Below are 24,775 nucleotides of genomic sequence, written 5' to 3'. Positions count from 1 at the left end.
TCACAGATTGGCAATGCCCTGTGTCTATGAGTGGAAGGGGGAAATGGACCGAATAGTGTCCCCCATTCCCTTTTGGACTTCCCTTCCTATGGCCTTTTTCATGGCTTCCAGGTGGAAGTCTTTCTCTCTCTCTCTCTCTCTCTCTCTGGTAGGGATGGTGGAGAAATCCACTGAGGACTCAAATAAGGACATCTTCTGAAGGTTCTTCCTTCAGATTCCAAAGCGGACTGGTTCCACTCACCTCTGATTCCTCTGGATTTTTTTGTGGGGTGGCTCCCATCATTCTAAACAGTGCAATAGGTTAATCGTGAAATGGATTATATTAAGTAAAATGACTATCATAAATAAGAGTGAATGGCCTGATGCTCCATTCTCTGTAGCCCAATACAAGTTCTCCAGGAACTGGTTGAGAGGCCTGTGAGCTGCACAACCTCATATTCAACCAGAGAGACATCTCATTAAGTTCAATAGGACTGACTCCTTAGTAACTATGATTACAATTAAAGACTTTAGCTTGACTCTTTGTGCTCCCCTTGATCATATGCGCAAAGGAATGAAAAGGGGCTAAAAGGGGCTTTGGAAAATGTACAGAGTGAAAGACACAGCATTAGTCCAAGATTATCTGAAAGCACAGCATTAATACCAAGGAACAGCTAAATATCATAGTCTTTTCTTGGGCTTAATCTGGGTTTCCCTTACTCTGAAGTTCAGATGACCCACCTACTGTAAAAACACTGAAAATGTTGCATTTGCAGGAGTCAGGAAGCATAGGTCACCTAAATTTGCTCATCATAAAGCAGCCAGATATTTCATTTAGATGTACTCTGCTCTTAGGATCAATATTTCACTGCTCTGCATGCATTTACTATAGCAACTGAGCTGATGGGTACACCATTTGAAAATATGTAGCAGCAATGGAAAGCAGAAAATCACAGCATTTCCCTCATTCTGATGTGGGATTTTGAAGTCTCTCTGTGGGCAGCAGTAAGGTTATATGATAGAGATCTTTAAAATTATGAATAGTGTACAATGAATACTAATTGAATCCTTGTTTCCCATTTTTTTTTCATACTTGATGGATCAAAAGAATACCTATCTGGCTATCTGGGTCCTTTTTAAACAAAACAAAACTATTCACCTTTGAATCTCATTACCAGAGGACATTGTGAAGACCAAATTCCAGAAGACTCTTGTTAGCATGTAGTAGAGAGAGACTGAAGAAATGCTCAGATTTTGTTTGTTTGTTTGTTTTGTGCTAGCAAGCAAAAAAAATTGTGTATTTACAAGTATGAGTAAGTGTTGGAATAAAGTAGCAGCTTTCTGAACAGTTACTGTGGGTGAAAAAAAGGAAAGGAGGGAGGGAGGAAGGAAGACTTCTTAAAAAGAATAGGTAAATTCCCTCGCAACCTGTTTGGGGACAGGATGGACTTCCACCGGCCACCCAGCTCTGGCATGCATGCAAGGTGAGCCACCTGATGGTCCTTGGGTGTCTGGAAACAGCTCATAGCTCCTCTTTTCCCCACAAGACACAATTGTGCACAAAAACCATGTGTACCCTATTTACGTAAATCACAATATGTGTAAAATTGCAACCACATCTAGCACAATTTACGCAACGTTGTGGGCATAAACTCTCTAATTAGACCATTTATGCCTGTATTTAGTAGGGATGTGCTCTGCTTCTAATCCGACCGTAGAAGCAGGAGCGGAGCGGGGGGCTTCGCCTGCCCTTAAGGCGGAGGCGAAGAGGATTGGGGGGCCGGCGGTGCGTGGCGAAGAGGATCGAGGTGAAGGCGGATCCTTCGCCTCGATCCGGAGCTCCGCCGGAAAGGTAAGTGGGGTTTACCGGGCCCTGCCGCTGTCGCCCATGCGGCGACGGCGGCAGGGCCCGGTAATCCCCCCCCCCTCATCTCCCTTACCTGCCTCCGTCCGCGGTCCGTCAGCGTCTTCAATTGAGCCCGTGGTTCCAGCAGGACGTCTGGGCCGCTTGTGGCCCAGACTTCCTGGTGGAACCGCGGGCTCAATTGAAGACGGCGACGGACCACAGACGGAGGCAGGTAAGGTCCCCCTCTCCCTTGGTCCCTTACCGGGCTCTGCTGCCATTGCTGCATGGGCGGCGATGGCGGCAGGGCCCGGTAACCCCCCCTATGGGGGGGGGAACGGAGCTCCAATCTGGATCCGGAGCTCCGAGCGGAGCGGAGTGGGCACAGGCGGAGTGGGGGCGGGGCGGAGCGGCCCGATCCAAAAATGGCGGATCTGAAAGTGAAGCGGAGTGGGGGGTCCGTGCACACCCCTAGTATTTAGCATTCATAAGGACATAAGAAGTGCCCTGATGCTGGATCAGACCAAGGGTCCATCGAGTCCAGCACTTTGTTCACACAGACTCTGTGGTGGCTGCTCTTCTGAGGTCACAACAGTGACTTTGGAAGACCTCAGGGACACCAGGAAGGGGGTGTTCCAGTGTGTGAGGAAGGGAGGGGAGAAAGCAGGAACCACAATGTCCTAAAGCCTCCCCATCAGCATCCCTGCCCTCTGCCAGTAAGTGAGGGAGATTATCTTAGGGCATGTCTACACCTAAGGATGTAGAGGGAGGGAGCAGGGAGAATCCCGGACTTACCTGCTTCCATGATCCTCCACCAGAATCTTGGGAGCCACGCGATGTCCTGGAAGAAAAGAGGGACGTCACAGCCGCCTTCTTTTTGTTTAAGCAGGGGAGACATGCTTACTTGTGCTCCACAGCAAAAGTGAGGCCACAGCTAGACCTAAGGTTTATCCTGGGATCATCCAGGGTTCGCCCCTGCCTGAGCACTGGATCCCCTGTGTGTCACCTAGATGAACAGGTTTGACCCCTGGATGATCCAGGGATAAACCTTAGGTCTAGCTATGGCCTAAGTCTAAAAACAAAACCTGAACCTGCTCCCCCCCACCCCCCAGGGGCATGGAGCCTCCCCGTACAGTTCCGGGCCCATTTTCAGAGCCCCACTACTTGCAGGGAGGAAAGGAAGAGGTGGGAGCAATGACCACACCACCCACGGTCCACAGGATGCTCCTGGGACCATGGAAAACCTCAGGTTTTCTGTGGTTCCCAATATCCTGTGGAAAGCCCGTGGCCATCCCTGCTTGCCCCCGCGATTTCCTGTGCATCATACAGACGCACAGGGACCCACACGAGACCAGACTGGATTTAATGGCTGGTGTAGACATTCCCATAGAGGTTCATAGAAGTACCTTTTTCTTTCTTTTGAGGAGGAATGGGAGGAGAAATTGCCGCTGCCGTTCCTCCTGCCCAGCTTGGATCTCAGAGTCCTCTGTGTTTTGGGATTGCAATCCATAGGATTGTGCTCTAAGCCAATTTCACAGCATGGGAAAGGATGCTCAATAGTCCAATCATTGTGGCAATGGTCTGATTAGCATTTTGAAGAGGAAGAACAAGAAACAATAGCAAATTGCTGAGCATTTAGATGGGGGGATGAGGAAAAGCAGGAGTAAGCCTGTTAGCATTTTGACGGGTAAACAATCAACCAAAGCAAGCCTACGAGCAATTCAAATGGGATGCACAGTAATATGGTAGGGTGGGAATTAAACATTTAGAAAATCACTGCTGGGAACATTTGTACAAACACTTTTGTTGCAAAATATACCCAACATGCAGTGTCATTTCTCAGCGAGGTGGAAATACCCACAGAAATAAAAGGAAACGTTTTGCACATCCCTACTTATCACCAAAACAACGAGGGGTCTTGTGATACCATAAAAGCTCACAAATATATTGTGTTATGAGCTTTCATGGTTAAAAGAAAAGAATTCTGTTCAGACAACTGCTGTAACGTTGAAGATAAAGTCACACCTGATCCGATACTCAAATGAATTGAACAAGAAGCACCTTTCAGTGTGTTCCTTCTAGGTCAGAGGTTCCTTATCCTTTTTTTCCACATCCATAGTTAAAGATGAGGGGGGGATTTTGTTTGCTTTGATGTAAACTGACCTAACCCACAATTCTCAGGATTCAAACACAGTTATGCTTCAGATTGGGAGCGGATCTACACAGAGTACTGAAGGCACTTGCATGCGCCCCCAGTGCACCCCCAAAGCGATTGTGTAGATACCGCCCTGGAAGAGATGGAGGAAGAGGCGGAGGAGGCGGCGGCTGGGGAATCCGGCCGCGTCCTTGCCGCCGCCGCCGCCCACCTCCCCGCCGGCCTCCTGCTGCCAGCGAAAGAGCCAGCCAGGTCGGAGAGCTTCTTCCGCTCTCCGCCCCGCCTTCTTCCGCCGAGCTCTCCAACCTGGCCGGCGGGGAGGTGGGCGGCAGCAGCAGCGGCGGCAAGGACGTGGCCGGATTCCCCAGCCGCCGCCTCCTCCGCCTCTTCCTCCATCTCTTCCAGGGCGGTATCTACACAATCGCTTTGGGGGCGCACTGGGGGCCCATGCAAGCGCCTTCAGTACTCTGTGTAGATTTGCCCTGGGTCCTTTTCTGAATTTCTGAGTTCTTGGTTCAAAAATTGCTTGCAAAAATGTGCTTCCCCAAATTGCAAATGTTAGAAAAGTTTTATACAGAAATACATGTGATTTTTTTTTTTAACCGATGGGTTGTGTTTTTTTTAAAAAAAAATCACTGATGCAGAGATTGGACAGGTTGGAGTTGTGACAAAACTGATATGGATCAGATGTTGATTGAATCGTGCACAGTGGTGTTGGGTGTGGAAAATTTAATGATGCCTGAACTTGGCATGGTTCATCAGAGGCATCAATATAATAAAGAAACTCTCCTAGACCAGGTTTGTGTTTTGCTTGCTGTTTCCTACCCTCAGCTGATTTTTTGTTTGTTTCTTTTTTGGGGGAAGGCTGATATTAGTAGTGTGCCAAAACTTTTGATTCTTCCATTTGGGGGTGGGGGGAGAAGAAATAAAAGCCCTGGAAAAAGAGGCTGGGAGAGGTGATAATTTTGTATAATGTCCTTGGGGAGAGAGACAAAGTTTTCACACACTTTTTAAAGTGTAGGTAGTTGTTGAGAGGTCTTATTTCTATTTTTTCAAAAAAAAATTAAAAAACTATCCCCCAGCACTAGCAGGAGCCCAGGAGTTCTTCCTGAATGCTTATTGGAGAAGGCGAGGTCACATGGTCTCCAATAGGCATTCAGGAAGAACTGCCAGGCTCCTCCAAGTGCTGCAGGTGGTGGTAAAAGAAAAATAGAACGAAGACTCCACAACAACCAGCTACATTTTAAAAAGTTACGTGGAAACTCTGTTCCCATCCCCAAGGAGAAAATTCTCCAAAATTCTCTCCCTCCCTGCAAAAGAGGCATAAAAAAACAATGCCTCTTTTGCAGGGAGAGAAAAATATCCCCAAAATTGGGGGCATGATTCGACACAGCGCTCACTGGTATCTCTGCACCTTATAGACATATCCAACCGCTTTTGCCATTGGATGCTGCATCTAGATTTCTCCCCAACTATTTCAACTCTATCCAAGACCCACACCAAATTAAACAGCCACTCAACAGTGCACTCTCTTGATTCCACCCCCTGACCCAGACAGCTCCTCAGCCAGGTATCAGAATTGTTGATTTCCAGAGCTAGCAAGCCTAACCCAGATAGAGAAAGAGGCCATCCTTTAACTAGCCTGGTTATTATTTATATAGTGCTTTAAAACCACAAGCTCAGCACTGTACAAAACATTACAAGAGAATGGGGGTATCACTTTTTTGTTCAAGTAGAAACAGCGGGAGATCAAATTTAGATGAGTGATTCAAGTGTTGCATCTCTGCTTTCAGGCACCATCCCTTTATCTTTTAATCTCACCTTGTAAAACACATTTCACACATACCCTCTACACTGAACTCATGTGTATGTAATATCCAACACTTTTTCTTTCCACATCATGCATCTGATGAAAGAGACTCCTGCCTACAAGACAAGTATGGGGTTTTTTTTTTTTTTTTAAAAAAAAAGCTAACACCCCCCCCCTCTCTCTCCCTCTGATACAGACTCACAAGGAATCAAAAGCTGAAGCAAAGTATTCATGGACAGGACTCTGTAGAAAAGCATCAGCAATTAAAAAATATTGCAAAACTGAGCTTTTGTCATGCATCATTTCCACTTTGAAAACAACAAGTAGTCTGGAACTCTCCAGTCTGGGGAGAAATTTGATTAGAGAGAAATTCGAGCTCATCCTAAATGTCAGTTTTTTTGAAAATTCTGTCTCTTTCCATTAGCTCTCTCTCTCTCTCTCTCACACACACACACACCATCACCATGTTTGTTTTCCATTGCATCCTTTCTTCATACAATTTCCTTCAAGTGCTCTCCTGTTAACTGTTTTCTCCAGGACTTCTCTTCTAGCCACTGAAACAAACCACTGCAACATACAAACAAGTATGAACAATGGATGGAGAGATCAAGTTTTATGTACAAAGGCTTCAGCCCTGAAAGCCCTTTTCCCATATGTAAGTAGTCTTGGGGATCATGGCTTATCTAAGAAATAAGCCCTGCTTTGCTACAATCAACAGGAGGTTATAATACAGAAAGTAAAAAATGGGATTCCAAAACTTAAAACATTATACTAGACAACAACCTTTGTCTAAATGTGATGTTTCTGTACTCCTACTGTACTCCTACTGTACTCCTACTGTACTCCTACTCCTACTCCATCATCATCATCATCTAAATAGTTCTCTAGTCTAGAGTGTTCACACTGCTTCACGTATAACACAATAGTGATCAATTTATTATGCCATTTTGAAGATTAATCCAGCAAAATCTCCCTGCAGATGTAGGGACCTCTTCTGTCAATGGGAGGCTGTTGAACCAGCAAAGCTTTTCCACTCACTGAATGAAAAAGGAATCAAATGTTGCTAAACCCTCCTCTCCCTGCACTCCTCTATGTCCACCAAAAATGTGTTCTGGGGGGAATTGATGGACCCTTCAAAGTGGTGAGAGGAGGCAGTGGGGGATGAAGAGGGAGAGGGGAATCGGTGAAGATTGCCTCCCACCATACACACACACTTGCACCAGTGGGAACATTCTGCGTATTGATGTTGCGGTCACCTGACCAGGCCCAGAGTCCATACTTCTAGTGCCCACATGGCCCAACAAGCCCATCCACCCTCATCCAGAGCCGTCATTGCAGCACACAATGGAGGTTCTGGAAATTATGCATAGCAACACCTTTAACCTTGTACAAATGGGCCCTTTTGGCCATCATTTACGCCACAGGGAAAATCCGTAATTTCCGGAGACTCTATTGTTATGCACAATGGAGGCTCCAGGTGAGGGTGGATGGGCTTGTGCCATCATTGGATGCTCACCAAGCCTCAAAGAAGCTCATGTAGTGCCAGGAGCAGGGGTGGACGGTGACGGCAGGATGAGCATCTGATGAGTTGAACATGGGTGAGTCTGTCCATCCCTAATTTTGAGTCCTTGCCTGTGGAATAAAAAGTCTGGATCCAACTTTGTGAACCGCCCAGAGAGCTTCGGCTATTGGGCGGTATAAAAATGTAATAAATAAATAAATAAACAAATAACTCACTTTCATCTTATTAAATACCTCATTTCCATATACTGTATGTCCTACTTAAAGGGGTGTGCATTTTTAAAAATGGCAGAAGCAACAGCGAGGAGAGAAACAGATCTGGAACAATATACTGAATACCACAAATCACAGCTCAAAGCTAGTTCATGGTATCAAACAGTATTGAAGAATAAATACAACTTGTATCAATATGAAACCATTGAATGCCAATTCATTACAAATCTTTCATCAACATTTCGCTAATACAGTAATTTCTTTATTGAGCAACCTATCTCAATATACAAAACAGTAAAATAAAAGAAACATGTGTAAGGGCAAGTCAATTATACATAAACATCAAAACACTGAACGATAAGTATCCATTACAGATATTTCATTAAATATAGCTAAGCATTAGAACAACTAGCCACTACACAGTAACAGATTTAGATAATGTATGATATAGGAGGTTATGGTATAGTTACTGTGGGCCAAAGGACATGGGGCTAGAGCAGCTGTAGGACTCAGCAGCAGGTGACAATGGCTAACAAAGTCCTCTTCCCCCAATAACAAAATACAAGTCACACACACACACACACAGAAGACAGCTTGGCCACCACTCCTGACCTTTCCCTAAAATATGGAGCTGCAGAGAAATGTTGGGTGTTTTCTAATGTTCTGGCCAGTGCCCCATAACAACAGTGCCCCATAGAACCTGCCCTAGGGCAGAATCCAAATGAGTATTTCAGGTGTGCCCATGGGCATGAGCATGCCCAGTGGGGTCTTTTGGCTCTTCCCCCATAGAATCGTAGAGATGAAGGAGGACTTGTAAGATGTCTACTCCAACCCACTACCCAATGCAAGAGTGAGAGAAGCAGAGCACTGCAGGTCAAGCGCTAGGGTCCGCAAACTGGACTCAACTGGGCCAAGCCAGCAATTTCTCACCAGGCTTCAAGCCCCAGCCAGATGCCCATGCCATCCCTAAAACTGACAGATCCAAACTTCTGGACCAGGATGTGAGGATTTTGCTCCCCCCGCCCCCAGCTCTGAAACAAAGGTCATCATCAGACAAGTGTTTTATTGCATGCTCATTACTGGGCACTCACGGATTTTTACAGATACCATTTACGATGTTGTCTGCATCCCACGCACATCCCGCCCCTTCTAGCCTTCTTCGCATGACAAAAAAAAAAAGACCCTGGTAAGTCCGACTTATTTTTAAAGATGGAAGTTGCCGCTATCTCCTGTTGTGTGCAGGAGAAGCAGCGGGATCAAAACGGCTCACTGAATGGGCCATGTGCATGTTGTTTACTTCCTCTTTCAAAAGAGGAAGTAATGAGGGACAAGCGATGGTAAGGAAACATGGTTTCCCCCCTAGTGAAGATGCTTGAAGTGCATATATTTGCTTTGACTTAAATTCTTCTTCTTTCTCCTGAAATCTCTCTAAATCTATCCATTCCACAGGGATTTTTTTGCAAAGATGCAGCGTGCACCATTTAGATTTTATAGTGTACTTTGGCAAAATGAGGAGATCAGCTCATTGACATGAGCGGACAATGCAAACTTTGTTGTTGTTTATTCGTTCAGTTGCTTCCGACTCGTCGTGACTTCATGGACCAGCCCACGCCAGAGCTTTCTGTCGGCTGTCGCCACTCCCAGCTCCCCCAAGGTCAAGTCTGTCACCTCCAGAATATCATCCATCCATCTTGCCCTTGGTCGGCCCCTCTTCCTTTTGCCTTCCACTTTCCCTAGCATCAGCCTCTTCTCCAGGGTATTCTGTCTTCTCATTATGTGGCCAAAGTACTTCAGTTTTGCCTTTAATGCCATTCCCTCAAGTGAGCAGTCTGGCTTTATTTCCTGGAGTATGGACTTGTTTGATCTTCTTGCAGTCCAAGGCACTCTCAGAATTTTGCTCCAACACCACAGTTCAAAAGCATCTATCTTCCTTCGCTCAGCTTTCCTTATGGTCCAGCTCTCGCAGCCATAGGTTACTACGGGGAATACCATTGCTTTAACTATGCAGACCTTTGTTGTCAGTGTGGTGTCTCTGCTCTTAACTATTTTATCAAGATTTGTCATTGCTCTCCTCCCAAGAAGTAAACGTCTTCTGATTTCCTGGCTGCAGTCAGCGTCTGCAGTAATCTTTGTGCCCAGAAATACAAAGTCTGTCACTGCCTCCACGTTTTCTCCCTCTATTTGCCAGTTATCAATCAAGCTGGTTGCCATAATCTTGGTTTTTTTGAGGTTTAACTGCAACCCGGCTTTTGCACTTTCTTCTTTCACCTTTGTCATAAGGCTCCTCAGCTCCTCCTCGCTTTCAGCCATCAAAGTGGTGTCATCTGCATATCTGAGATTGTTAATGTTTCTTCCTGCCATAAATGTTTACAGAAAGAAGAAGGGTTGATTAGTATGGCAAACTCTGAGCATTAGACTGGTGGAGTAATCCTAATGGCAGTGATAGGGCAGGAAAAGACAGAGGTAGGGAATTATGGTTTGCCAACTAAGGAGTGGTGAGGGGCTAGGGGAATGGTGAGACACGGCTTGGGAGACTGAGCACAGCAAGGGGAATTTCAAGTATAAAGGACAAAGGTGGGGATAGGTGTACGGGGTAGATGCATGGGGTGGGCAGGTGGGAAAACCAGCACATGGGGTGGGGGGATGCCGGTGCACAGGATGGGAGGGTGCCAGTGGCAGCAGCACACATTAGGCGGCAGCCCACCCTGGACCAGGCCTGGAAAGTGCAAACTGTGCCTGCAATTTGCACACCATCCTATTTACACAGGGGGGAAACACCTGGGAAAAGGTCCCTGGATGTCGGGAAAAGCTTGTGTCTTGGCTCAGAAATTCAAGCCAAATCAGGCGGGCAGCAGGGATCCATTGGGCTCAAAAAGGGGCAGATTTTCAAATGGCAGACATCCTTAGCTAGCTGATGGGTCTGAAAATACGAGCATAACAACTTTCAGTCTTTTAACACAGGACTGATGGTAATCTTTGCATAAGGCTACCAACTTTAAAAAAAACCTGTTTTCTTCTTTATGGGATATTGGTAGCAATAAAGCTTTATATTACTTCCTAGCAGACGTTCATCAGGCATAAACAATTTTCGCAACTTCGTGCATCAAAACGAACATTCACTCTCTCCCTCCCCCTCCGCTGCCCCTTCCCCGACACCTCTATCAGAAGATCTGTGAAGGAAATTCTTGGAGGCATTAAATCAGATCATAAAACTCTCTCAGTGAGCGGCAGCAAAATATAATCACTAGCTTTATTCACTTGCTCGGTGGGGCTGTATTTACATTAGTAAGGAGATCATGTCATCAAGTAAAATATGCTGTGGGAGAGGCTACTGGTGCCTGGTTCCAGGTGCTCTGATCATCAAACCTATTACTTTTGACAGACAAATGTCTCTAGAGAGTGATACATGTGCCAGCCACTTATGAGAAACAGCCCCGTTTCCATGCATATGTTAGCACAATAATTCATAGTTCGTGGCAGGAGGGGATAATTTTTGTATGACATAAAACACAAATCAGAAGATTGGGAACGCCTTTGCTTTTCACGACAATTATCTGCCGAATATAACTTGGAATTGAAATATATATACTCAACCACTCTTTTCTTCAGCATTGCTCCTCCCTGTACAGAAGTCGGATACTGCAAAGGATTGTACTATGTAATGCCATAGGCCTGTGGGGAAGTACATGCCTTGCTAGCCATGGGTGAGCATTTTGGTTCAGGTTTTCTCGTATACAAATTTGCCCAAGTTTGCAAATTACTTCATATTTGGGATAAAAAGGACTTGAACTTAAAAAAGAAAGAAAGAAAGAAAGAAAGAAAGAAAGAAAGAAAGAAAGAAAGAGGGCACAGCGATAGTACAAGCAGAAAGAAGTTTAAAATGAATTATTCTCTTCCCCATCCAAACCCTGGGAAGTTTACCAAGGAGGGCTGGGGACATGTAGCAGAAAATTCTCAGCAACCTTCTCACCAAATCTAAGTTCCCTATATTCTTTGGGCTGGGGAAGCTACAATAGTTTAATGAGTATAAAAATCAAATAAATGCCAAAAAAATTTTTTAAATTAAAGTGTGTGTGTGTGTGTGTGTGTATACACACACACACACACACACACACACACACACACACTAAAAATCATTTTTTTAAATTTTAAACCGGATTTTTAAAAACAAATTTCAAAGTTTAAATTTTGTCTCTTTGAAAAACAATGAATTTACTATAAAGACCAAACACTAAAAGCATTTACAATTGTAGTCTCTAAAGACTGGAATCCATTCTCTCTCTTTAAAAAAAAAATGTTGGGTAAAAAGGCTGTTTTTTATGTACATTGAAGACCATGGGCAAAAATGTGTGACTTCCAAGATTAAACATTATAAATGACACAACACATCATGCATTGTGATATTACTCTGGGCTTCTTGCTGAAACCAGAGACCAGCAATTTATCTTAGTCACTAGGATCAAGGAAATGCCATCCTATATCTCTCCGAGATCATCCACTCTGCCCATCTGGTTGATCTGGTACTTAATCCTATTTTATGCCCTCCACCTAGATGAGCTGGGCAATGTGTTCAATTCTTGAATTATGGATATTGATGACTCTTTCAACCAAGGAGCATGGACATTTACCTTCCATCTCATGGAGAAACTGTATTCTTGGAGGTGGTTATGCTAACATAACTACCATGCCCTTCTCTTAGAAGATGCTGGATATTTACAGCCCAACCCCATGTCTTTTCACTCAAAACTAAATATTAATTTGAATGAAATGGGAAGAATAATACTAACTGGGACAGAAGGGGAGATCTGGTATGACATTCAGAACCCTGCTGGCACACATATGGTCAGGTGGGAGATATAAAGCAGTTGGTTTCCCAATGGTTCGTGTGTGTGTGTGTGTGTGTGTGTGTGTGTGTGTGTGTGTGTGTGTGACTCTTATTGTCACTCCTATTGAAATAAATGGCAGGGAAACTACGTGTACCAGTCTGAGCCTGAAAGATTCAGGAAGTCCAACCCTGGGATCTCACCAGGGAAGAGAGGGTCTTTGGACTTTGCAGATCCAAAGCGATTCCTGTCCTGCCCCATTTGGGGTTATACTGTTGGCCACTACAGATGGATGATTCTGTCCATTTTCGTTTCAACCAGTTTCTGATTTATCTCGTTAAGTTCATTTCATCCCAAACTTTGAGGGCTTTTTTGTTTTGTTTTTTAAGTTTGCATGAAAATTGGAATGTATTTTGGTGCACATTCCTGCTATTACATGACATTTTGGCCTTAGCTAGACCTAAGGTTTATCCTGGGATCGTCCTGGGGTTATCTCTGTTCATGTAAATGACTCACAGGATATCCTTAGAGCAGGCAGGGACGACCCCGGGATGATCCCAGGATAAACCTTAGGTCTAGCTAAGGCCTGAGTGTGCAATTTTCTCCTACACATAAGTTTGCCAACAATTTTTGCAACTTCATGCATTTTTAGCATTATTTTCAGTAACCTGTGCATTTTGCTGTGCATTTTTTGGAGAAATACACAGCAACATTAGGTGAATTTCAAAAGATAACTAGTTCAAAAGTGCAAAATGTTGAAGTGAAATAAACAAGTTTCTCCCTTATATTTACTGGCTAGAGATAGACTTACGGCCACATAGTTTTTCATGGATGTAACCAGGACCTTGATGCTTGCTCCCTATCAGTGACACTCCAGTACACTACTGTAGGGTTACCTCTGCCCCTTGAGAACTTGGCCAGCCAACAGATCTGGGATTGGGATTGTACTCTTAAGAACATAAAAAGAGCCCTGATGCTGGATCAGACCAAGGGTCCATCTAGTCCAGCACTCTGTTCAAACAGTGGCCAAGCAACTGTCAACCAGGAATCCACAAGCAGGACACAGGCACAACAGCACCCTCCCATCCATGTTCCCCAGCATAAAGAATTACTGCCTCTGATACTGGAGGTAGAACATAACCATGAGGCCTAGTAGCCATTGATAGCCTTCTCCTCCAGGAATTTATCCTTTTATAATTTACCCTTTTAATGCCATCCAAATTGGTCGCCCTCACCAATCTTGTGGTAGTGAATTCCATAGTTTAACTATGAGCTGTATGAAAAGGTATTTCATGAATCTCCCACCAATCAGCTTCATGGGATGACCACAGGTTTTAGTATTATGGGAGACAGAGAAAAATGTCTCCCTGTCCACATTCACCACACTATGCATAATTTGGTACATTTCTATCATGTCTCCCCTTAGCCTCCTTATTTCTAAGCTAAACAATCCGAGATGTTGTAACCTTCCCTCATAGGGGAGATGTTCCACCCCCTTGATCATTTTAGTTGTCCTTTTCTACACTTTTTCCAACTCTAAAATCTTTTTTTTTTTAAGTGTGGTGACCAGAACTGTATTCTAAGTGTGGTCGCACCATAGATTTGTATAAAGCCTTTGTATAAAGCATTATGATACTGACAGTTCTATTCTCAATTCCTTTTCTAATAATGCCTAACATGGAGTTTGCCTTCTTTACAGCAGCAGCACACTGGGTTGACATTTTCATCGAACTGTCCACCACAACCTCAAGTCTCTTTCTTGGTCTATAACCACCAGCTGAGATCCCATCAGGTTATTATACTTGAAGTTGGGATTTTTCGTCCCAACCTGAAAGAAAATATGAACAGGCTGCTGTTGGAACTTTTAAGTAATTGATCTTGCTTACTTGCATTTCTAGAAGGTGGGGGCAAAAATCTGATTTTTATCCCTCTGAAGATACAATTCCATAGAGCAAAAGGCATGTCAGCTGCATAACCAAAGGTTTTTTGCTTAGCTTACTTTCCTGGATTATATAAAGGTTCTGGTTTGTTGCAGACCAATGTATTTCCATTCTTATTATAACTAGTAATACATTAGTCTGTTTCAGTGCTACTGAGCACCATGGATCACTTTTTCCCTATAGAAGGGTGTCCAGAGGGTGAAAATGGCCTGCTTACAGTTGCCCATGCCTAGACTAGTAGAGACACGGAGCTCCTGCTTTTGGAATGGTGTGTTGTTTTCTGGATTCAAGATTTCATTATTCTTTTCTTGCTGTTTTCTGACATTACAAGTTTGGCCTGCAGACGTTTTTTCTGATTCTCGTACATTTATCCTTTCCTTCCTCCCTCATTTATTCAACATGCATTTTCATTGGCAGCTGTCATATTGTTACCAACACATGAGCAGCTCTGAGTGTTGAGGATGTCACCAAACTGGTGCTCTTATTAAAAGGTAAACATGGAGATTTGTCATCCAGAAAATACTGCAGCTGCTCCCAGTGCTGATATATAATGTTGAACTGCCAGCCGTAAGAACTGTGTATAATGTTTGTTCAAGATGAGAAGCTGCAATAACAGAAACCTTTTTTCTGCATCTGAATCCTATTGTAATCCAAGCAATGGTTCCCTTAGCTTGGATGAAATGAGTGTATTTAAAAAGACAAACCATGGTGTCAATTTCTCGAGGACCAAGACAGAAGCAAGGAAATGACTGCACAGGCACCAGAGCTTGGGATAACAAGGGCCTTGTTATTTAAGTTGGGTAATTCACCTCTCCCTGGATCTGCATGTGAGAGTGTGGGAATCTAATCAATCCTTTCTCCAGGCAACTAGCCTGCTTTATGGGCAAGCCACTCTGCCAAGCCAGGGGTCAGGTAAAACCCAGCCCTTTTCTTAAGCTATACATGTGTGTGTGATAAAACCCAGCCCTTTTCTTAAGCTATACATGTGTGTGTGATGGGGAAAGGGAACCTCCCTGTGTCACCCCTGTCCAGTGCCACACAGCTCTGAGTAGGCCAGACATGGAGTTCCCCAAAGGCAAGCCCTATCCTGCCTCAAGAGCCACACAGCCCCTGAGAAGCAGGCCTCCAAATTTCACAATCAATGTAAAGGTGCCAGTGAGTGCTAACCAAGGCCGTTGCTACACCTCCCGGTGTTCTGGGAGGGAGCGGGGAGGCTCTCATGATATCCTGATCACAAGAGCCTCTCCCAGCGTGCACACGTGGTGGCAGCGTCCTGGCAGAAAGCAGGAACGTCGCGGGTGTTGGTGCTTTTTTACCCTGAGTGGGAGCCAGTCGCGCAAGAGCGAGGCCCCGCTCCAGTGAAACTGTAAGTTCATTAAAAAAAATCAGCCCCCAACCCCTCCCTGCCATCCCAGGGGTGGCAAACTTGCTGCCACCCCCTCCCCTGACAGGCATGGAGCCACACCACGTGGCTCAATGCCCATTTCTGGTGCTGTACTTACTCACAAGTAAGTGCGGCACCAGGCGGGACAGGCGCCCACACCTCCTGCAGTCTCAGGACAATCGCGAGACTGCAGGAAGAATTGGGTTTTCCCAGGGTTTATTAATTCCTGGGAAAATCTGTGCTGATCCCTCCCCCAAACCCTGGGAGTCCCTGTGCATCTCTGGATGCACAGGGATTCAGACATGACCAGCCCAACTATTGGATTAACGCCAAGTCCTACACCTAGGAAATAGAAACCAAAGGCACAGTTACAAGTTGGGGGATACTTGGCTCAGCAATACTACAAATGAGAAGGATCTTGGAGTTGTTGTAGATCAAAAGCTGAATATGAGCCAACAGTGTGATGTGGCTGCAAAAAAAACCAAATGCTATTTTGGGATGCATTAATAGAAGTATAGCTTCCAAATCATGCGAGGTACTGGTTCCCCTCTATTCAGCACTAGTTAGGCCTCATCTTGAGTATTGCATCCAGTTCTGGGCTCCACACTTCAAAAAGGACGCAGGCAAGCTGGAGCATGTTCAGAGGAAGGCAGCAAGGATTGTCAGGGGTCTGGAAACAAAGCCCTATGAGGAGAGACTGAAAGAACTGGGCATGTTTTGTCTGGAGAAAAGAAGATTGAGGGGAGACATGATAGCATTCTTCAAATACTTGAAAGGTTGTCACACAGATGAGGGTCAGGATCTCTTCTCAATCCTCCCACAGTGCAGGACATGGAAAAACAGGCTCAAGTTACAGGAATCCAGATCCCGGATGGACATCAGGAAATACATCCTGACTGTTAGAGCAGTACGACAATGGGCTGTCCCATACTAGAGGCATTCAAGAGGCAGTTGGGCAGCCATCTGTCAGGTATGCTTTAGGGTGGATTCCTGCATTGAGCAGGGGATTGGACTCAATGACCTTGTAGGCCCCTTCAAACTCTACTATTCTATGATTCTATGGACTGGTATAGAAATGGTCCAAATCTATTCTAATATCCTAAAATACCCACACAACCCTGCTCATTCCAATCCACCTATTTAACCACCTTCAACTAAGGTTTAATTCCAGAATAATAATAGTAATAATAATAATAATAATAATAATAATAATAATAATAATAATATGTTACCTGCCTCTCCCTCTGGATCGAGGCAGGGTACAACACAAATAAAAACACCATAAAATACATAAAACTAATTCAAACGTTTAAAACCAATGCATCATTAAAAGCAGCACACAATTAAAAAAGGCAACTTAAAAGATGGGGTAAGGATGGGGGCGGGAAACTGTACACAAGAGACAAACCATGGCAGATAAAATTCCTACACACACCTCTCCAAAGGGAGTGTGCTAATGCTATACTGGTCATAGGGTGGGAGCTAGAAAATGAAAGAGGCCAGGATGCATGTGGGGAGCATCTTGTGCACATGTGTCAGAGGCACATGCAGTGTCCTGGCCTCCTCTTTACTGCCCGCAAAAGCCTACTCCCACCCAAGACATTCCAACAGGGTGGTAATTGGGCATCCTACTGCCCTCCAAGAGATGGAAGTCGGAAGGCTTTGAAAATGCTGACCACCTTCCAAGCCCTATTTCATAAGAGATGTCTAAGATAAGATTTGTGAAACAATAAAAGAGTGCTCCCTATGTATTTGGTGCCTGACACAGCTAGGTGCTGTACAATAAATGAGACAAGATATGCAGGCAATAATGTTGAAGATAAATCACATTTTAGAGAAAGAGATAATAATGCAAAAGAATTAAATCAGGAGGAAATTGGCGGAGAGATGAAATGTTGACTGTTTAAGGGAGAAGATATCCGACAGAAAGCATGGGAGATAATTTCTAGAATGAAAACCACTATAGAAAACATGAATGAATGAAGCAGTAGATACAAAATTCTCCATTTAAATCAGGAGAGGGCAGCTTCTAGGGTTTGAGGGGGCACATTACTCCCCCCTCCTGAATACACCAGGGACTACATACATGCACTGCCATTGGCACTACCCGTGAAATTCCAACCAAATCTGCCAGAGCAGTTGCAAAACACACAGCAATTTTGCAAGGAGACAAGGAGGCTTCCAATGGTGCTGTTTGTAGTAGGGGTGTGCACGGACCCCCCCCGCTCTGCCCCGTGGGCCGATCCAAAAATTTCGGATCGGCCCGCTCCGCTCCGCTCCACGCCATTCCTCCCATACTCCGCTCCTCTTCGCCACGGAGCTCCGGCTCCGAATCGGAGCTCCGCAGTGGAGGGGAGGGGCGCCAGGTAAGGCCGGGAGAGGAGGGGGGGAGTTACCGGGCCCTGCCGCCGTCGCCGCCCATGCAGCGACGGCGGCAGAGCCCGGTAAGGGACCAAGGGGGAAGGGGGCCTTACCTACCTCCGTCCGCGGTCCGTCGGCTTCTTCAGTTGAGCCCGCGGTTCAACCAGGAAGTCTGGGCCGCAGCCACTTACCTTTCCGGCGGAGCTCCGGATCGAGGCGAAGGATCTGCCTTCACCTCGATCCTCTTCGCCACACTCTGCCGGCCCCCCAATCCTCTTTGCCTCCGCCTTAAGGGTAGGCGAAGCCCCCCGCTCCACTTCTAATTCGCCAGTCCGATTAGAAGCGGAGCACATCCCTAGTTTGTAGGTGTAGAAGTCTCTTGTGATAGAATGATCTGTGCCAAATTTCAGCCAAAAGACAAATATCTGTGAGGGTATGGGGTGCTATGTACTTTTAGATTTTTAGATATAGTTTTCTTTTGTTTGTTTCTTAGCAAAACTGGATGAAATTTGCAAAGACAGTTTTTTTCTCCTGAGGCAATTTAGACTGACCTCCGAAGTGATTAATGCTTCCTTGAGGGAGAATGAAGTTCCCACAACTTTAATAGAAACAGTGGTGAGGCTCTTTGATAGAAACAGTGGTGAGGAAACCAAACCTAGATCCTATGATTTCAGATAACTACCGCCCAGTATTATAGAATCATAGAATAGTAGAGTTGGAAGGGGTCTATAAGGCCATCAAGTCCAACCCCCTGCTCAATGTAGGAATCCACCTTAAAGCATCCCTGACAGATGGCTGTCCAGCTGCCTCTTGAATGCCTCTAGTGTGGGAGAGCCCACGACCTCCCTAGTAATTGTTCCATTGTCGTACTGCTCTAACAGTCAGGAAGTTTTTCCTGATGTCCAGCTGGAATCTGGCTTCCTGTAACGTGAGCCCATTAGTCCATGTCCTGCACTCTGGTATGATCGAGAAGTGATCCTGGCCCTCCTCGATCATCCCAGAGTAAATTTGATACATCTTCCTGATGTATCAAATTTACTCTTCTTGGAAAAAGTGCTGGAGCATGTGGTAACCTCACAACTCCAAGAATGTTGCATAATACTGATTATTTAGATCCTGGTATGGAAGTAGTATATGGTATGTGTCAATGGCCCCCAACAGTTGTCAGTACACTTCAATACTGCTATAAAGTAGTAGTGTGGCTCCTGCCTTTTATATCCTGCTTTCATAGTGCAATATCCTGCTTGGTGTAGATGAGGCCTTAGCTGTCCTTGTTAATGACTTATGCCACAGAATGGATGGGGGAAGAGCAACCTTCTTGGTTCTTCTGCACCTCACAGCTGCTTTTGATATCATCGACCATGGTATTCTTCTGGGTTGTTTATCTGCATTGGTCTTGGGAAACATGATTCTAAAGTGATTCTGGTCTTTTCAGGAGGAGCAGTCTCAGAAGGTGATGCAGGGGAGTTTGGTTCCACACCATAGCTCTTACTCTCTGAGGTGTCACAAGATTCCATCCTATTTTCCATGCTTATCAACATTTTCATGAAACTGCTGCAGGAAGTTATAAGAAGGTTTGGGCTGAAGTGTCATCAGTATACAGATGATACTTAGATCCTCTCGTTTCCATCTACATATCCCAGGGAGTTTGTTTAACTCATAAAGCAGTGTTTGGAGGATGTTTTGGGGTAGATGAGGGTAAAAAAGCTGAAACGTAATCTAAACAAGATGGAGGTACTGTAGATATCAATGTTTGAAGACACCCTGTCTATGTCTGTGTTCCTCCAAACCCCAAATCTTCACCAGAGTTCATATTTGGATTCAATCTGCTTCAGAGGAGCCGCGCTTCAAGTCAGAAGACCTGTACCGAATCTTTCTGAATTAGCTGAATTTGGGCTTGCGATTTGTCCAAATCTGAAGCATACTCCTGCTGTCTACCATGTCAATATACCACTGCTTCAGCATCATGGCAATAGGAGGCATAGGCCTTAGCTGGACCTAAGGTTTATCCCGGGATTGTCCCGGGGTCATCCCTGTTCATGTAAATGACACACAGGATATCCTGGGAGCAGGCAGGGACAACCTCGGGATGACCCCGGGATAAACCTTAGGTCTAGCTAAGGCCATAGTGGTAGTATTGCACTCTTGCTTGTGTGTGTGTATGTGTGTAAGAAAGATAGAAAGTCTAACAACAGAGTATTAAAAATAGATATTTTAAGCTAAATGTTCTGGCTTCCATTCCCATCAGTAGCACTATGTATAATAGGGGTGTGATCCGCTCCGATTAGGAGCGTAGAAGCAGTAGCGGATTGGCCTGCTCCGCCTTACCCAGAGGCGGAGTAGGAGCGGACCGCGGACCCCCTAGAAGCAAGGCGAAGAGAAGCGGCCATTTTTCGGAGCTCCTAGTTCAGGCGGAGCGCTCCGGTCGCCATCTTGAAAACATTTCGCCATAGGATTGCATTGCGGCAAATAATCGTGCATAACTAGGTTGTTTTTGAAGCTATCGTTCTAGAAATTCTTGTGCTCAGAGAGTCGTGGATGGGGGTCATTTTGAGACCACTCTCACCTCTCTGCGTTGTCTGGGTCGCGTGCTATATTTTTGTGAAAATCGGGTCAACCGCGCGGCTCAAACGGCGTTTTCGGCTTTTCGCCCATAGGATTGCATTGAGGGAAAGAATCGGAGATAACTGGGGGGGGTTTAAGCTATCATTCTGAAAATTCTTGTGCACAGAGAGTCGTGGATGGGGGTCATTTTGAGACTACTCTCAACTTTCTGCATCATACGGGTCGCGCGCTAGAAGTTTTTAAAAAATCGGCGGGAAAAATACCTTTTTCAAAGGGCTGAGGGGCAGAGTCAGCTCCCGGTCATGATGATCCCAAAGTTGGAGGAGGGCATAGGCAAAACGGGTAACTTGGGATTCTGGGAAACTTCTCTTTCTTCATCTGAACGGGCATTTCCCCGTGTTTTTTAACACAGTAGCCCCACCAAATGCACAAACACAACCTGAAATCATATACTAAGCCAAGAATAAGAGATAGAAACACAGCACTGCTCCCCACCCTAACCTTGGTGAACAACTGAATCGATGTGGTGCAAGGGGATGAGCTCCCCTAGGGCATCTCATCGTGGACGTGCCCCCACTCTCTCCTGCACTGGAAGGCCATTAGAGCCTTCCAAAGAGAGTAAAACGGTGGAGCAATGCCTATCATGAGTTGAAGTGAATGCTCACTTTTCAGTGGTGGAGCAATGCCTGTTATGAGTTGAAGTGAGCGTTTTACTTCTTCTCAGAGCTGTTGGTGGCTGTCTTGAACTGGCAGCTACTTCCCCCTCCCCCGGGCATGTCCCCCTATTGCTGGTAAAAGACAGACATAGCCTTTTAAAAAAAATTCTTCTTGCTGTTTATTGAGCAACACTGCTGCTTTTAATTCCACCCCTCCTTTGTTTATTTATTGATTTATTCCATTTTATATGCATTACTGGCTTATCCTTGGCTCACTTCCTTATGCCCCCAGAAATGCCAGCTGCATGCCTGCCTGCCTTCCCTCCCTCCTCCCCTGCCCACCTCGCAGGGATGTTGTGTGTGGGGTGCCCGATTTTCAAAAATTCGCCAAAAATCAGGGGATGATGGGATTGCTTTGAAACTTGGCGTGCGTGTGTATATCCCCATGAGGTGTCATGGTGCCAAACATGAGGTTTCTAACTTGAACAGAAAAAAGTTGTATAATTTTTTAGCTTTCAATGCAAGCCTATGGGGGGGAAACGGAGCTCCGGATCCGGATCCGGAGCTCCGGGCGGAGCGGAGCGGAAGTGGGCGGAGCGGGGGCGGGGCGGAGTGGCCCGATCCGGAAAATGGCGGATCTGCAAGTGAAGCGGAGCGGGGGGTCCGTGCACACCCCTAATGTATAATATTTTAAATACTCTGTTATTAGTCTTTCTCTCTTTCTTATACATTTTACGTTAAGACTGACTGCATCCACTGTGGATCCAGAGTCCCCTTGTTGCTCTGCTGTTGTGCCTCTTTACACCAACCTCTGTGTGTGTGTGTGTTGAAATGCTGAGAAACAAAATGAACAAAAAGAAGAAACCACACAGAAACACAATAGAAAAGCTGGAAAATAAAGTCACATGTCTCAGCTAAAAAAAATTCTTTTGAGGGGGGGGGAGAGTGATTTTCATGTGTTTGTATTCCAAACCATTTGCTTAACTTCTCAAGAGCAGCCCCTCAAAGTGCAACTATTCTCACCTGCCTTTTTGAACCCCCCACTCTTGATGTTCTATTTGAATTGAAGAATGAAAACCATTGTAAGGGAAATAGCTGAAGGACAAAGTGATGCCGTGCCTCGACAAGAGCTGTTAGGAATACATCTGTGTGGCTGATAATAGCCCTACTTGAATGCAGTCACATTCTGAAGTGGTGAGACCTCAGCTCCATTGTGCTGTGCATATTTCTCATCGATGGTGTTCTCGTTCGGATCGCTGGCCGAGAGTTAACGGAGGCCTTAGCGAGACCTAGCGGTCTAGCGGGATGGAGGGGTGAAGATCTCACGATGTTTTCATCATGACATCTCCCCTCAGTTCACACGCGGTGCGCAGCGCGCGACGACCTCAGATGGAGAGGTGTCACGACCGCCATTTTTTTTGTTAAAGTGACAGGAGTGCACGAGTGCTTGTGCGCAAAAGGTAAGTGATTTTTTTAAAAAAAATAAGTACTTTCCCCGCTCCCCTCACCCCACCCCCGAGGAATTGCGAGGAGCTGGGACAAACTGCGGCGCCCGGCCACACGTACTGCAGTCTCGGGCTCAGCCCAAGACAGCAGAAAAACCGGGCCTAAGGGGTAGGGTGAGATCCCGGGGCAAGGGAGGGATCATCCCTCCCTGATCCCAGGATCCCCTGTGCATCATGTTGATGCACAGGGATGATCCCAAGGATAACCCCGGGATTCTGCCCCATCTAGCTATGGCCAGAGAGTCTAGACTCCATAATGATGTCAAATAACTGCAATTAAACTTTATTTGCCCTGTTCAGTGGCAACTGTGGGTTGTTGGGTACAAATACAAATAATACACAACCGGATGTCAGAAAAAAGGGATGGGAAAGTTCTGTGGTCTGATCCAGTTTAAGTTCAACCCTTAATCTGGGATGTTCTTCATGGCCTTCACAGTAAAAGCCCATGTTGCCTGCTGGGTGAGATATTGTAGGAAGCTGCTCTGCCACAGAGCTACTGTTCCTCCACTGAATAGGGTTCTTTTATTAAGAACTGGCTGATATACCTGTGTTGCCCAGGCTCCCAAGATATATGTCTGTGAGATAATAATCTTAAAGTAGTTGACCGGTGCTAGGCCTGTGAGTTAATTTTTAATCAAATTGTGTTTGTTTCTTTTTTTTCCCTCCCTCATCATCATGACAACCCTGCAAGGTAGGCCGATGCAAGGCCTGTGAGGTAACTTTAAAACGAAGTCACCCCCATGTTTTTCCTTGTCCCCATAGAAAATGAAAACTACAACTCCCAGCATGCCTTTTGCCATGGTGGTCAACTTGCACAATGGGAATCCTGCCACTGAGACTCAAGTGAAGTGAAGTCTGGCCAAGCCAGCCCACATTGCAGTGTGCAAATGGTGCCTGTATGTAGGCTGTGAGGGAGCTAGCTGGCTGACTGACTTACACTGCCAGTTAGCTCGGTTGTTGCCATTGGCAATGGGCCCAGAGCTTCACCTTCCTCTCCTCCAGCTCCCGATGGTGTTTAGCAACCAAGGTATCTGGCCCCAGGCGCTCTCCCTTCAGGTCCAGGATGAAGAGCCACTTTCAGATGATGGCTGCCAAAGCCTGATAAATCTTCCCTCCTGCCCAAGGCATGCTGGGCATAAGCCTAGGTCCCTGATTACATGTTAATCTTTGAACACCATCTGTGGTGTATTGGGAGACAACTGGAGAGCGGGCCTTCTTAGTTGTGGGACCCTGCTTAGGGATTTATTTTTCTTGGGCAAGCTTGCCTAGTGACTGCATTAATGGCTTTCCAGTGCCAATTGATTATTTTTTTTCCAATGTCTTTTAACTTTATGAGATTTTTTTATGCTGCATATTTTCTGTTTTAACTAAATTACATCATCATCATCATCATCATTTTGATGGAGAACTGAATCATGAAATTCAAAGTAGTGAAAAATTGGAAGGGTAATTACATTCCAAAGCACATTTTTTTCTGGGTTTAGTGTAGATCAGTCAATTCACAATAATTGTGTTCTTCACCCAGCCCAAAATTGTGGCTGCCAATGGCCCTGTTGTTCCTCAAATTCAGGAGAGGAGCAGGATTTTGTCTGGGATTTTATGCTGAATTTCAGAGGTGGTCAGAAGCAAGGAGAAGACTCCATTTTCTGAAGTCCAGCACAACTGCAGAGTTGAGTTCTAGCCTTTCTCTCAGGCTCAACTCTGGGGTTGTGCTGAATTTTGGAGGCATCTGAAAGTTGGTGCGCCCTCCTTCAAGTCTGGGAGAACAATAGGGCTCCTTGCCTTAGGCAATAGGGTTGTTTTGAGCTTTGGTTTATGCTCAGAAAGAGCAAGAATTGTCACCACATATGACTGTCTCCAAAACTCAGTCCATAATCAAAGACATGTTTCCATTCCACTCATCCCTTATCTTGAATTGGCCGTATCTGTACTCATCTGGCTGTAAGGTCTTCTCACCATTGGTGACATGGATGTATTTGTAGATCCTTGGCCAGCTCCCACAATGGAGTACAGGATTTAC

Source organism: Elgaria multicarinata, chromosome 4 (assembly GCF_023053635.1).
Source record: "Elgaria multicarinata webbii isolate HBS135686 ecotype San Diego chromosome 4, rElgMul1.1.pri, whole genome shotgun sequence".
NCBI lineage: Eukaryota > Metazoa > Chordata > Lepidosauria > Squamata > Anguidae > Elgaria > Elgaria multicarinata.
This window is presented reverse-complemented; position numbering follows the sequence as displayed.